The 13,121-nt window shown below is 38.7% G+C and overlaps 1 protein-coding gene across 2 annotated transcripts in view; it reads left to right on the forward strand.

The window, feature by feature from the left end:
* Positions 1 to 13,121, forward strand: part of LOC124037020 (chemokine-like protein TAFA-5) — a 119,177-nt gene that overhangs the window by 48,564 nt on the left and 57,492 nt on the right. The window contains exon 1 of one of the 2 annotated variants that reach the window (XR_006839100.1): positions 3,914 to 4,787. The exons of the other annotated variant lie outside the window; for it this stretch is intronic. The gene's annotated coding sequence lies outside the window, so the exon portion shown is untranslated. Of the gene's footprint in view, positions 1 to 3,913; positions 4,788 to 13,121 lie in introns of those variants that run through there. 2 annotated transcript variants of the gene reach the window in all.

The raw sequence follows: 13,121 nt of genomic DNA on the forward strand, positions 1-13,121 counted from the left end.
ATACATTTAATGCGTTGAACTATTGACCCCGAAGTCTATTTCCTGAAGCCATCCCTCTCCCACAACCCTCTCTGCCTCCTTGTCTCCCTCAGAGCACCCCAGGCCCATCTTTATCAGTGCAAGGCCAGATGCATCCTGGGTGGTTTAAGCCATCCATTATCAACACAAGGCCAGGTGCTTTGTGGGATGGCAGATCAGAGGTCTCCCAGGAAGCTGATTGGGTCTTGTTCCAGTGGGGAAGGAGAAGCCTGGCCGATAGCAAAGAGGCACAAGGGACAGAAGGCCAGCACTGTAACTTATGGCAATGTGATGACCTGCATGAGAGGCACACACTATTAGCTAGCTATGTGGCTATTTCCCGACTACACCATTCTGCAGGAAAGAAAAACAGTTTGGTAATAATAGTAGTTAGACAAAAAGTGTGTCAAGGGAATGTTGTTCATGTTCTTTATGTTTCAGTGACTATATATGTTGACCCAGCAACTTCCATACACATGTTGTTGGAAACAGGTCGGTGTGGGCAGAAATATGTATTATGAACATACAACAATCCCTACACTATACGGGCCACGGTAGTGGTGTAAGGCTTGGAGAGTGTACACAGTATTCAATAGTCAATTGCTTTTGAAGTTTCTGGACAATAATTGACCCAACAGACGTAGACTGTTCCTGAAAATGCCCCCACAGAAGTTTTCTGCAAGGTATCATCACGTTTCAATTTCTGCTTGAGAAAACAAATGCATTGACATTTTGATCCTGATTTTTGATAATGCTCTTATGACCTAAAAAAAAGTAAATGCAGATTTGTTAACGGTGAAGAGAATATGTAGAATTAACTTCAAGATCTTTAATTTTGGTAAATCTATTTTATTTAGGGAATTCCCATTGAGGCCATAGCCTCTTTTACAAGGGATCCCTCTACACAATCATACAAATTCACAATATTTACAATTTCAATGCAATAAAAACACAATATTTACAAACAATTTAAGAAAAGTAACTTAGAAAACACAATCATTCCTCAATTTTAAAAAGTAATTGACTAGCTGTTTGAACTGCCCTACCCGCACCAATTCATGCAACTTTAGAGAGTTCTGGAGATCATTCCACAAGCAAGGTGCAAAAAAACTAAACACAGATCTACCTAACTCGGTGAAGACCAAATGGATCTCCAGAGTTAGCCATCGCTGTGATCTGGTCTAGTGACTCGTATGCCTGTAATTTAACAATGAAGCAAGGTATGGCGGAAGTTTGCACAAGAGGGCTTTATAAACAAAAACATTACGAGACTTAATAGAAGGCTATGCTACGTTCTGATACAGTGATGTGTACTGAACCTATCGCCCGTAATAAATCATAGTGCGCAATGATAAACTGCGTCCATTGGCTTCAATACAGTGGCAGCTGCATTCATATAGACGATATTACTATATTACTATAGTCTAAAGCCGGAATGACCGTCGACTGAATGATTTTGTTTTCTGCTATTTAACAAAAGGCATGTCTTATTCCTATAAAGGAAGGCCATTTTTTATTCTTAACTAACTCATCAATATGCTTTTTGAAAGATACCCTGATATTTATAACAATGTGGGCATCATTTTCTTTTAAAAATAACCTATACTTAGTTTTGCATTAAGTACCAGTTTCAGTTCAACAAAGGCTTTCTGTAAAGCAAAAAAGGCAGATTGTAGTTATGAAAGAGCCTTGTCAGTAGCCTATAATCTAAAGATAATTTGCTCTGGAGAATGACCTTTTATAATATTTTTCAAGTACATGTACCATGCTGCCATGGATACAGACGCAGAGAATCATGTGTGGTTAGGCTTTTCTACAGGGCTACAAAATGTATACTATTTTCCAATAGATGAGAATACCGTATTTGCTGTGATACTCTCTTAAGATAACTATATTATGGCACACAGTCATTAGAAGAGCCAATAGTGTAGGTCTATCTTAGGGGACAAGATAGTAGAGGTACAAAAACATTGGAAAAGGGGAGGATGGAGAACAACACCTGGATTGTTCTCCATCCTCCCCAGATACAAAATATTTTTAGGAATTAAAAATAGGTGTTGATTGTTTCTCCATCCTCCCCAGTCATGGCATGTGTGGTTCAATAGCTATTGGCGAGAGAGAACCAAATATCCAGTGTAATGTTTAAAACATGGTCCAGCTATAGCAAGTGGAAAATATTCCTAATACCTTGCTGAGTGAAAATCGACCACAAATGTTTCAGTCATTAACTCAAAACCAGCATCATCAAAGCAGCTTTGTAACAGACCCGCTGGTGTTTTCAAATCTGTGCGCATCATCAGCTGTCTCACAGACGGACAGAGAGCAGACAATATGAACCATGCATTTGTCTGCTGAATTACACTTTTATTCTGTATCACTCAACTCTGTTATGCGGACTCTTGTTTATAATACGAGGGATAAAAGAGAGGCCTATTTGTATTGTTGATGTGTTGCTGTAGTCGTGGATAGGCCTACAACCTAAACAAAGAAGCATCATAAGAAGGCTACCTGGAGAAATCTGACCTGCAATTTGTAAACAAAGCTGCTGTACTTTGAAGTGACACAAATGGCAACTTAATTAATTTGGACTTTCTTGAAAATACACTTTTGTTTATCATACTGGAATATATTTAGTCAATTCCTTGTAAGAGATGGTGATTGCGACTAAATAGTTGTTTGGTAGTCTAAATTCAGTGTACTTGTCTTTAAAACTGCAATGTCCAGATAGTCAGACTCTTCCCACACGCCAACTCATTTTTCTCAGCTTCAGAAGCATCTTCATTCACCAAATATGGTGTGGTTATCCTTAGATATATTCTCCAGTCTTGCCCAGAGGGAATTGTTAATATGTTGTACATTTTTATTCTAGTTAACATTTTCTTTGGAAAATGCCACAAAAATGAATTTCCCCATGCATATCTTAAGTATTTTACAGATAGAAACATTTCATAATATTTATGACACAAACTGCTATGGTCCTGGAGTGTCTTAACAAATTAAAACCAATATTTTTAGACTGTCTTCATCCAGTATACAGAAAAATAGATTTGCATGATATGTTATCACCAAATTTTCCAAAAAATAGTATTACAAAAAGTGTTATTTGTGTCTAAATTCAACTGGTATAAATTGATTGTAATATAATTTGTCTTAAACAAATCTACTTTGAAACAAAAGTATACACATCACACACATGCTTATGGGCTTAAAACAAAAAGAGGACACCTGTAACATATCAGTTGAAATGTATTACATTTTGAGTTTGCATCCCAATATTACACTTTATATACATCAAAGAAGACTGAAATATAACAAAACCGTTAACATAACACTGGATTTTCTTTGTTTCAAAAAATGTATATTAATTATGAAATTCGGAACATTATTAATAACGTTCCACCCATGAGGCCACTAGAGGGCGCGTTGGTCATTTGACTGCAGGAGAGTTGTACAGCAACCCTCATAGTTTCTTGGTATGTTTCATAAAGGTGTTTTAAATGCATGTAGGCTATATTCAAATGATACCGATGTATTTTTCCCTCATAGCTTATTTCTGCACTCCCCATGTTTTATGTTACGCATTCTAAGGTATGTGCATAATGCATGCATGCACTCAATCTGGAAAGGGACATGAATTCAATGGAACTAGCTAGGCTGCAACACTACAATCACATTCCAAAATTATCATCGATGCATGGGAGGTATCAAAGTCTTTGTGCGAAATGTGAGAGGTAGTCATGGGTCTAACGGAATCATGTCCCCCGATATGCCCTCAACCGAAAACAGCCTGTGGAATTGCCCGGAGATAAAACACTAATGGCTGTGACGTCACGTAGAGAGCTCAGTGAAAGTCGCTCGTGAAGCCGCGGGTAAGAACGGGGGCAAGCCCGAGACGTATTGGTATATTGAACAGTATAGTGACGCCGCAGTGTCTCCACGAGCTGCCCATCATTAATTTCACAAGTTATCCGGGTATTTGCATTACATGGTACTGGACCTGATGCTCAGCGTAGTCTGTGAGCAGTGAGCTCCTATTTGATGTAGTTTCATATTGACTTCTGATCCATCAGTTTTGGGAATATTGTGAAACACAATGGAAAGAGTCGAAATGGGTACAAGACGAAGAGAGATCTAACTTGGAGACAGCGAAGATGGACGTTTCCCAAACCGGCAGCCACTGTCTAGTTAGTGATATATCTAATGCGGAAAATATCGAGACAAATTTCATTTTACGCAATTGCTGCAAAGTGTTCCGGTGGCGCAGCCGTCTCATATCATACTAGCCATCCCGGAGAGTGGGAATCACAGAGTCACTGCGCTCCAAGCTCAGTTAATAATTTGCGGTGAAAAGCAGATTCAATTAAAGTGAGAAAATGCCTCACTTCAAATGATGTGATGGTCTAACGACTTTAACTTTTCTCTCCATTATAGGCTATCTGAAGAACGAAAGGGTTGCATTAATTTGGAATTGAAGGGATCATAAAAATTATCTGTCATGGATTGTGCCTATTTTGTATTTTACTTTGAATTTAAGCCAACGGAGTAGCCTTAGGGAATCAACTCACTTTTCTTTTAAACACTGCTGCATTGGATCAGAATGGATTTGTCATTGTAGCCAACTGCTGCTGCTGAAGACCGCGCGCTCCGTCCGGGATTTCTGACTTTTTTTCCCTCAACGATGCAGCTCCTTCGACTAGCGTGGGCTTTAACCGGAGCCGCAGTCTGCTGTTTTGTTATCCTCCTCATTCACTCACACGTTCTAAAAGAAGGTAATTCCTTATCCATCGCTCTTCTTGGCTTTGTAGACCACTATTCTGAAACACATGTTTTATTTCACAAGCCTATGGCAATCTGTTAAAATACCATAGCCTATATTTATTCATTCATTCATGAGTAACGTTAGCCTACATCGGTTGTGAAGAGCATTGGTGGTGCTTCAACTGTAAGACGCCTTCATGTCCCATAAAATACTGATTTTAATCATTCATAGATTTGTAAGGTGTAGTTTAATAAAATATATCAACATGTATTATTACATTAAATAACATGCCTGGTGCATAGAAAGAGAGATAGAGAGCAGTGTGTTGGGAGCAAGAATAGAGAGGTCTTTTGTTAAATTATTTATTTCGTTATTCTTCAATAGATGGCACCAGAGTCACACTGAAGGACAATGTCAGGGTCAATTGTAATTACATTTTAGCATAATTATGTATTGTGACTAAGACATACATTACTCGGTTCGATGTTGCAACTGACATTCACACTTGAATAGAATGCCAGCCACATGTTTTGGCGTTTTGAAAAGGTCTGTTGTAATCACATATTTACAGACACAGTGGTTGCACACACTTCATTAACTTAATTTTGATTCACAATAAAAAAATGTGTGCCCACTATTATGTGAATGCAATTGTGACAGAAAATAATTACAGGCAAGTCAAACACACAAACTCTCCTCCCTGGGTGGGTAGTCCACTGCTTTGTGAGGGGTGTCTGTAATGGGTGACGCGGCGTGTTTCTTTCTCGTGCAAAGGGGGCTTTGTGACAATCTATGGCACAACCATTTATAATCCCACTTCGCCCGGTGTTCCTTCCGGATCTTGGTGAGAAAGGCTGTTGAGAAAGCGCCGTTGTGACAAGTAATTGCTCTTCCATACCGGCCGTATATGTGACCAAGTGATTAAGTGCGAGTTCACAACTTTGTTATGAGATTAGATACATTTTTTCATAAACTTTATTGGAATGGACGAGGGTGTATACATACTGAAGCTGTGAGAGCTATTGAATGTGGCTGCGTTTGCATTGAGCAGATGCAGTAAGACATGCTCCCATTTTCCAAAGCTGGTGGGATGTGGGCCATCTTATTTCTCGCTAAATTGTGGTCAAATGCTGGTTTCACGCACATTGTGCCCTAGTGTGGGATCTCTTCCTTAGTATTGTCTCATCTCAGATTGTATTTGGTTTGATTGTGTACAACAGTATAATTTCACTCATAAAAAAATACCCCATATGGAAAAATAACATGATTTCACATGTGACATTTCCACATATTTTGCACATGTGAAATCGTGTAAAACCATGTGTTTTGGGGTAACTTCACATGTGATGATATTTCACATGAAGTTTCACATGTGGATTTTCACGTGATCGCATAACCTTTCACATGTAGGTTCAAATTGTCACGAGATTGTACAGGTGAAGTGTAACGTGATGCGTTCCAAAAACACGTTGTCATAGGATTTCACGTGTGAAATGTCACAAAGTGAAATTTCACGTGTGAAATGTCACAAAGTGTTCCAAAAACACGTTGTCATAGGATTTCACGTGTGAAATGTCACAAAGTGTTCCAAAAACACGTTGTCATAGGATTTCACGTGTGAAATGTCACAAAGTGTTCCAAAAACACGTTGTCATAGGATTTCACGTGTGAAATGTCACAAAGTGTTCCAAAAACACGTTGTTTCAGGTGTTCCAAAAACACGTTGTCATAGGATTTCACGTGTGAAATGTCACAAAACACGTGTTCCAAAAACACGTTGTCATAGTTTCACGTGTGAAATGTTTCACACGTTGTCATAGGATTTCACGTGTGTCACAAAGTGTTCAAAAACACGTTGTCATAGGATTTCACGTGTGAAATGTCACAAATGTCACAAAGTGTTCCAAAAACACGTTGTCATAGGATTTCACGTGTGAAATGTCACAAAGTGTTCCAAAAACACGTTGTCATAGGATTTCACGTGTGAAATGTCACAAAGTGTTCCAAAAACACGTTGTCATAGGATTTCACGTGTGAAATGTCACAAAGTGTTCCCTAATGATCAGTTAGACTTTTAAAATGAAAAACTTGGATTAGCTAACACAACGTGCCATTAGGACATAGGAGTGATGGTTGCTGGTAATGGGCCTCTGTACACCTATGGAGATATTCCATTAAAAATCTGTCAACATTAACAATGTCTACACTGTATCTGTGATCAATTTGATGTTATTTTAATGGACCCAAAAATTGCTTTCTTTCAAAAACAAGGACATTTCTAAGAGATCCCAATTTTTTTAACGCCAGTGCATTTACTGTGAATTGCAATACACTTGGGTACTTTTTGGCCCGTGTTGCAACTTAATGTGGCACACCTCGTTTGCAATTGCATGTAAACGTAGGGTAATTGTTTCGATGTGCTTTTGGCACAAAGTTTTTTTTAAATCCTGTAATTTTATATTAAGTTACCGGCTACTGAGTACCAGAGAAAATGGTGGAAACAACCTTTTATGTTTTTATACAGCTAAATTGTATTTTTACAGTAAATATACTGTACAACAATGAACTGTATTCAGGAAGTACACAGAAATTCCAATTATATTCAATACCGGAAAATGTGGAATTTGGTTCACTTTCTGAAGTGACTGGAACTTAAATGGAATTGACATCAGCATTGGTTAGCACACCTGGGACAGACACAACAACACCTATGGTTTGAATTCACAGCCTCTTGGATGCTAGCAACATGAATGTCCTACTTCACCACCAGGTCTGTGGCCATGACACATATGGGCCACAGATTTATTGGCAAGAATACATTTCTTCACTGCTAAAAGTTGCCCGGGAATCAAGTCAATAATCATGCAATTATCTGACAACACCAACGAAAAGTAGCTGTGCTCAAGGACACTTGACATTAAGGTCTATATTTAATCAGATCAAACATACATACGTGATTGCCAACACCCTCATAGCTGGTGCAGACCTGATCTCAGCACTGCCACCATATGGTTATTTGTTACCAAGAACATGTATCCACACACTCTCAAATATAAGAGTATGGTTACGGTACAGTGTTGTTCCCTGGTGTACAAAAAGGTCAAAAGTACACATTAGGTGCCTTTGTAGGTACACATAGGAACTCAAATGGTACTTTTTAGGGTACATGTGCAGATAATCTGATAATCTAGTATAATGGTACATTTTCTTCCCAATATATTCAATATAATGCAGAGTTCCTAACCATGTGGGAGGTGGTGTAACGGGTTTCTTCTTCCTCCTCCTCTGAGGAGTAGTAGGAATGATCGGAGGACCAAAATGCAGCGTGGTGTGTATCCATCATGTAATTTAATGGAAAATGAATATAAAATATAAAAGAACAAGAGAATCAAAATGAAAACCTAAACAGTCCCAAATGGTGCAAACACTGAAACGGAAAAATAATCACCCACAAATCAAGGGTGAAAACAGGCTGCCTAAGTATGGTTCTCAATCAGGGACAACGATTGACAGCTGCCTCTGATTGAGAACCATACCAGGCCAAACACAGAAATACAAACTCATAGAAAAACAAACATAGACAACCCACCCAACTCACGCCCTGACCATACTAAAACAAAGACATAACGAAAATAACTAAGGTCAGAACGTGACAGGTGGGAATTTACCAGTTGTGACGTCGTAAATACCAGTTGGATGCATTCATGTGTTTGAACTCGTTGAGAATGAATGTAAAAGATGCAAAAACAGAGATCAGGAAGCATAGAAATAGCTCGCATAGAACAGATTTACTGCTTCTTAGACTTGCTTTTAATAAGCATGATAGATCTATAACACACATTTGGTCAGGTCGCGCAAAAATGTACATATTGCAGCTTTGTAAAAAATTACAAATTCACAGCATCAAGTTTTCATTAAGTTACTGGAAAATGGACAATAACCTCTTTACAGTGCAGCTCATTACTGACACATTCTCGTGCAAAGTTTGCAGAACAGGGTCAAAGGAGTTGCTCAACTTGCATCGCCAAAACTAACCATCAAACTTCTTGCAACATTTCCATTGACTGTTGGCACAAATACACATATATTTAATCACGCGCTAAAATATGCCAATGAGCCCCAACCAGTACATTGCCCCCACCCATATTTTAAAATGCAATAATGATCATAGCTTATATTCAAAATATTGTGTCAAAAAATATCCCGTTATCTACAAGATACCAAATTGTACCATGTGAGTTTAAATCTCTTTTACACTCACAGATCTAGTGGTATAGCTGCACTGTAGCAGGACATTACAGGTTGGTAGCGAGCAAGGGGTTATTAGTTTAATTCCCATTTAAGTCCCATTTTTGTTGACAGCACAAAATTAATCAAGATTTTACAGTAAAAAGAATTCAGCAGAATACTGTCATTTTATAGACCTAACACTGTCAAGTTGTATATATTTACATTTTACTGCAACTTTATTTTACTGCAACTTTAGGCAAAGTGCAGAAATGTATTTGTGGCAATAAATATATAGCCAGTCTCCATTATGTCCATAGACCTGGTGGCTCAGGAGGAACATTATTCCTTACATATTACCCCTTATCAGAGTATATCAACACTCCAAGTATGGTGTTGTGAAACGGTAACCATAATTCCTTTTGGTTGGAGAAACGGTGGTGGTATCTTCCCACAATGTTGAATGTTTTGGTATTCATACCCACCATTCATTGACTGAACATGTTTAATTAACAGTGTTGAATCTTCTCTCCTGCACATTATGTAGTGATGAGTACCCAATACTGCCTTTAAATACAGTGTATTCAGACTTTCTCACCCAATTGCTCTGTTCGGCCGGGCGGCCAGCTCTAGGAAGAGTCTTGGTGGTCCCAAACTTCTTCCGTTTAAGAATGATGGAGGCCACTGTGTTCTTGGGGACCTTCAATACGGCATAAATGTTTTGGTACCCTTCCCCAGATCTGTGCCTCAACACAATCCTCTGTCAGAGCACTTTGGACAATTCCTTCAACCTCATGGCTTGGTTTTTGCTCTGACATGCACTGTCAATCGTGGGACCTTTTTATAGACAGGTGTGTCCCTTTCCAAATCATGTCCAATCAATTGAATTTACCACAAGTGGACTCTAGTCAAGTTGTAGAAACATCTCAAGGATGATCAGTGTAAACAGGATAAACCTGAGCTCAATTTCGAGTCTCATAGCAAAGGGTCTTAATACTTATGTCAATAAGTTATTTCAGATTGTGTGTAGATTGATGAGGAAACTTTTTTTTAAATCCATTTAGAATAAGGCTGTAACTTAACAAAATGTAGAAAATGTCAAGGGGTCTGAATACTTTCCAAATGCACTGTACAGTATGTCTAAGCTCTGAGTGAACTCTCAAATCATCTATAAATGATTTACCCACATGCATAACTGCTAAAATGATACCGAATTTTAAAGTGGCAATCCTTTGAGCATTAACAAATGAGTTACCAACATTTTATAACTGCTAAAAAGATACCATTAAATAAAGTGGAAACCTGCTGAGCATTTATTAATGAGTTAGGCCGACCAATATTTCAATTATTTTTTAATGTAGCTTCAGAGAAAGTGGAAACCTTCTGGCTATTTATAACAGCATATATTCTCCTCAAAAATGCAATACATAGTGAGAACCAAATGTAATTTAATAGAAAGATACATTGGGAAAACAATTTTATTTGCAGTGACTAAAATCTGTAGCCAATCATTGGTATAGTGAGTAGCCTAGCTAATTCAGATAAACGGGGTATTTTTCTCCCCTTTTATAGTAGTACAAATCAGAATAGAAATTGAAACCAGATTAACTATTTAAAATAAAACCTAGGGTTGCATGGTCCCCTTCTGTGTCTTCATCTGTTTCTTCCTTGTTAAGCATTTCCCATCCTGAAGCCTGAGATCTTATGGGAATCTGTGGGAGAGAAGAGGAATTTATGAAAATTTAGCTTACTATCATCATTATCATGATTTATAGCATTTAGGCTTAGGTAGTTATCTTAGCAGCTACTACTACTACTACTACTAATAGTTAGCTAGTGTTCAACATTACTTGCTGATACTAATAGTTACACTGTACAGTGCTTTTGGAAAGTATTCAGACCCCTTGACTTTTCCCACCTGTTGTTACGTTACAGCCTTATTCTAAAATGGATTCAGTCAAAAAAATCCTCAATCTACACACAACCCATAATAACAAAGCGCAAACAGGTTTTTTGACGTTTTAGCAAATGTAAGTATTCAGACCCTTTGCGATGAGAATCCAAATTTAGATCAGGTACATCCTGTTTCCATTAATCATCCTTGAGACATTTCTACAACGTGATTGGAGTCCACCTGTGGTAAATTCAATTGATTGGACATGATTTGGAGAGGCACAGAACTGTTTATATAAGCTCTCACAGATGTCAGAGCAAAAACCAAGCCATGAGGTCGAAGGAATTGTCTGTAGAGCTCAGAGACAGGATTGTGTCAAGGCACAGATCTGGGGAAGGGTACCAAAAAATGTTTGCAGCATTGAAGGTTATTGATAACAATGGCCTCCATTGTTCTTAAATGGAAGAAGTTTGGAACCACCAAGACTCCTAGATCTGCCCAACCGGCCAAACTGAGCAACGGGGAACTCAATGGTCACTCTGACAGAGCTCTAGAGTTCCTCTGTGGAGATGGGAGAACCTTCCAGAAGGACAACCATCTCTGCTGCACTCCACCAATCAGGCCTTTATGGTAGAGTGGCCAGACGGAAACCACTCCTCAGTGAATGGCACGTGACAGTCCACTTAGTTTGCCAAAAGGCACCTAAAACTTTCAGACCAGGAGAAACATGATTCTCTGGTCTGATGAAACCAAGAGAGAACTCTTTGGCCTGAATGTGGCACAAAGTGCAGAGAGATCGTTGATAAAAACCTGCTCCAGAGCGCTCAGGACCTCAGACTGGGGCAATGGTTCACCTTCCAAGGGGACAACAACCCTAAGCACACAGCCAAGAAAACGCAGGAGTAGCTTTGGGATAAGTCTCAATGTCATTGAGTGGCCCAGACAGAGCCCGGACTTGAATCCGATCAAGCATCTCTGGAGGCATCTGAAAGTATCTGTGCAGCGACACTCCCCATCCAACCTGACAGAGCTTGAGAGGATCTGCAGAGAAGAATGGGAGAAACTCCCCAAATACCGGTGTGCCAAGCTTGTCGCGTCAAACCCAAGAAGACTCAAGGCTGTAATCACTGCCAAAGGTGCTTCACAAAGTACTGAGTAAAGGGTCTGAATACTTATGTAAAACCTGTTTTTGCTTTGTCATTATATATTGTGTGTAGATTGATGAGCAAACAAACCTTTTTATCTATTTAAAATAAGGCTGTAACATAACAATGGGGAAAAGGTCAAGGGGTCTGAATACCTTTCGAATGCAATGTATGTAGTGAGGCTATGTTGAACTAGTTGTGTGAACCAATTTTAATCAGCCAAGATGGATGACTTGCCATGTTTTCTGAAAATTAAAAAACATCTCTGACATTGGGGGCAAGAAGCATCATGACACAAGATGATAGGGTATGGGTTTGTTTACACGCCATGGTAATAGAGATACTAACCATTATAAGAAGAACAGCAACCGACGCTGCATGATGTCAAAAGCAATTTCAACCTAATCATTATTTCCCTGTTTTGACTTGAAGGCCAAACAAAGGAACCTGCATTTGTGGCACGGCCATTTAGTGCATTGCGTGATTGTTATTCCTATTTTCAATTTGGAGGAAATTAAAAAAATATGGCTTTTAATGAATATCCCATATCAATGAATGTCACTTTCCCTTATTCCCTCATCCTTGAATAAATTGCATGCCAGTTGCAATTGTATTCCAACTGAAAGCAATTGGAAAATATTATGATTCAGGCTATGTAGCAAGTGAAAAAGCAATATCACCACAGAAAGCTCTCTCTCATTTCCTGCTATAATTTCATTATTTGTGATCATGAGTGGGCCTGGTTATGCCTGAGATGTTTATTCCACAATGAAGAACATCACATGGTGTTCATTTGCTCTCATTGCTTTTGCCTTTCACCAGTTGATCACTAGTCATGATCTTCAGTTTAGAATGCAATTAGTTTAATCGGCTGTGTTTGCTAGGGATGAGGAAAAAGTGTGACCGGCCCCCGAGGACTGGAGTTCCTCTATCTGAAATAGGGGAAATGGAAGACGCATTGTTCTCAAAGTGTCTGGTTAACATTGTTTGAATTTCATGCTTAAAACAGATCTTTCTTTTTGTGAACTTGTACATAAACTTTCCTTGTCATACATGTAAAGTTCTCTATAAAGTAGCA

Source organism: Oncorhynchus gorbuscha, linkage group LG06 (genome assembly GCF_021184085.1).
Source record: "Oncorhynchus gorbuscha isolate QuinsamMale2020 ecotype Even-year linkage group LG06, OgorEven_v1.0, whole genome shotgun sequence".
In the NCBI taxonomy this organism is placed as follows: domain Eukaryota; kingdom Metazoa; phylum Chordata; class Actinopteri; order Salmoniformes; family Salmonidae; genus Oncorhynchus; species Oncorhynchus gorbuscha.